The following is a 2,969-nucleotide window of genomic DNA, read 5'->3' as shown; positions in this document are numbered from 1 at the left end:
ATAAGTAATTATCAATGATTCTTAGTATGATATTTCTATAAGGGATTCGCGGTGCAATCCGTGTACAATATTGCCAGACGACAGATACGACCGTTTCAATAGATATATATGGTATCACTGTCCGCTTTCGTGCTCGAATTGCATTGCTGACAAGCCGTAACGGTATATCTACTGCCATCTGGCATCAGTCCTTCAACTACGAAAACTGCATTATCGACGCTTTTTAAGTTCGGAATCGTCTCCAGCTTAAGTAAAACTTAAACATATATCTATCTTTATCTTTCTTTCTATATAAATAAAGATAGACATATATTTAAGTGTCACTTAAGATCAAAATAACATTGGTGCAACCGGGCCTTAATGGGACAGATAAATCGGTCAAGACCGCGCCAGAGAGTTCTCTTCTCATTGTGCTCTTTTCCGCTTAAAGCTGGTGGCACATAGAAAAACTTAAACAGTAAAGCGTCTTCTACAATGGCAGTAGGAGTAGTAGTAAGAAATAAGCAGTAAGCAAATTGACCAATTCCATTCTCACGTTTCAAAAATAATCGATTGTGATTGGTCTATTTACTTACTGCTTATTTCTTACTACTACTCCTACTGCCATTGTAGAAGACGCTTTAAGCTGGTGGCACATAGAAAAACTTAAGCAGTAAGACGTAAGCAATAAGCAAATTGACCAATCACAGTCATTGATTCTTCTTACGGTTCAAAAATCAACGACTGTGATTGGTCAATTTGCTTACTTCTTACGTCTTACTGCTTAAGTTTTTCTGTGTGCCACGGCCCTAAGCGTCTGCAGGAGTCATACTAGAAACATCTGGCGAAGAGTCGCGAACTAAGCAAACGTAGAAAAGAAATTGTGGCCAAAATATAGAAAAAATGACTTCATAATTGCAATATTTTTAATCAGGATAAACGTCCGCAGGTCGGTACAGAGCGATTTTTGAGAAAAAAGATTGAAATAAATATCGAATAAATTATTTGAATAAATATTCGACACGGGTGCAGTATTGAGCTCACATTTTAATAATATGAATTTATAAGGGGCCAACTGCAAAATTGATCTCTGTACCGACCTCGATAATAATGTAAAGAGCAAATAAAAAATTATTTGATCGCCAAACGTAACGTCTGTAAAGCATACTTTCTATCCGTACAGATGTCAGGAAAGTGAAGCTGAGCTGCACTTTAGTGCTGTCAGCTCGACCCAACTTTCCCGTCATGCGTCGCGTGACAATGCACTTGTGTAGGGCGTATGTATGAACATACACCTATTCACAGGTGGCAATGCTTCGCGCTTTCGTCGCATGAGGTCTCCAAACGCAATTCAGGATTTGCTTACGACTCATATAGACCCTTAACTTCCTTCAACGCACACAATCCGTTGATAGTTGTGCGAAGGCTCTCTTCTACGCGATCGTCGTCCGCCGCGGACAGTCGGAGCAAACGTGCTTTTCGAACTGTAAGGGTCTTTGCACGAAGAAAAATTTTAACCGTAAGAAATCTGACCAATCAGAGTTGATTATTCTCCTTGCGTTCGAGGAATAATCAATTGGGAAATCCTCGGAGGCACGTTCCAAAAAATCATAGTTCTGATTGGCTTTCCTGTTTTCTGCTTTTCAGCAATGGCCTGAAAAGACGCATACAGCATTTGATTTATTTTACAGTAAAAAACTAAAAATACCTAATAACCTGATGTAAATTACAGTTTTAGACATGTAAAATACCTAATATTTTACATGTCTAAAACTGTAATTTACATCAAGTATTTTACTTGTTCAATCCTGGCCGTAGGTGGACGTAACGCGGGTGACACCAAACGCTAACTGGTGGATGCCGGTACCAACCGCGAATCTGCGGGATTGAGAATTCGCAGACGCGAGTTGAAGTGTCGCCGAGAGAGCGAGGGTTACGACGCCGAGAGGGAGCCGTGGACGTGCGAGAGGATGTTAGAAGGCGAGGACAACGAACGGTTGAGGACGAGCCATCCTTTCCTGGTAAGCCCACGTCCTAGATTCCTAAGGGTTTATCGAGGGTTGCGTTCTTTCATTCGCAACAGATGCAGCTGATGTCATGTTATCCTTCGATTTTACAGAATGTTAAACAATAGAATGACATCGGCTGCATCTCTTGCGAATAAAAGAACACAGCCGAGGTGTAAACCAAGCTCTCCAAAGGCCCGATTCTTAACAGTGTGCGAATGAGATACGCATGCGAAAATCTACAGTATATGTAACATGAACTATACATTTTCGTATCTCATTCGCATACCGTCAAGAATAAACTCCCAGGGTTATTAGCGCTATTCGTCTCGCATCGCGTTATAATATTGGCAAGTCGCAATAAATTCGCGCAACCGAAATTTTTGAATTTCAATTTCGCTTTATGCCGCGTAGTTTTCCACGTGATTTTTATGGGCTCCGCGACTCTCTTTCCTCGCACGTTGCATGCAGCAACGGTTCGTTGATAACTCGCTTATTTAGCATGGAGATGCGATAACAACAGCGCGCGTTATAACATTATCCGATGTCTCGCTAAGTTACCTGATCCGCGGCATGCATCATATAATAAGAATTTGCATCGATTTGTTACTGCCCCACTGCCATTTCGTCTTTCTGATAGTCTAGCTTTTTTCACGAGATAATTTTTCTCGTAATCTTTGCCATCTGTTCTTATAATCTTCAACTAAACAGAAGAAAAATAATACAGAACATGAAATTGAGAAAAAGTATTCTATATTAATAATTATAAAGTACATTATATATATATATATATATATATATATATATATATATATATATATACAGGGTGTTCAAAAAGTCCCGGACCGGTGAAATATCTCGAAAACTAAGCATTTTAGAAAAAAATGTTTCAGATAAAAGTTGTGGCGTTTAAAAAGATGTATTTACTGATCACATCAGTTTGACCTTGGGTTGCGTAGCGAAGGTCAGGTCAAGGTCACATTA

General features: G+C 39.6%; 1 protein-coding gene across 4 annotated transcripts in view; it reads left to right on the top strand.

The window, feature by feature from the left end:
• The first annotated feature begins 1,361 nt into the window (after window positions 1-1,361).
• LOC116847340 overlaps window positions 1,362-2,969 on the top strand; it is a 15,589-nt gene continuing 13,981 nt past the window's right edge. For 2 of the 4 annotated variants that reach the window (XM_032822256.1, XM_032822252.1), the window contains exons 1-2: window positions 1,362-1,465; window positions 1,798-2,000. The gene's annotated coding sequence lies outside the window, so the exon portion shown is untranslated. Of the gene's footprint in view, window positions 1,499-1,545; window positions 1,670-1,797; window positions 2,001-2,969 lie in introns of those variants that run through there. The other 2 variants (XM_032822254.1, XM_032822255.1) reach the window with 2 other exon arrangements.

Source organism: Odontomachus brunneus, unplaced genomic scaffold (genome assembly GCF_010583005.1).
Source record: "Odontomachus brunneus isolate Ranch 3 - 2012 unplaced genomic scaffold, Obru_v1 Obru_scaffold_077, whole genome shotgun sequence".
Taxonomy (NCBI): domain Eukaryota; kingdom Metazoa; phylum Arthropoda; class Insecta; order Hymenoptera; family Formicidae; genus Odontomachus; species Odontomachus brunneus.
The sequence above is the reverse complement of the archived record's forward strand: the minus strand, read 5'-3'. Positions and strand labels throughout refer to the sequence as shown.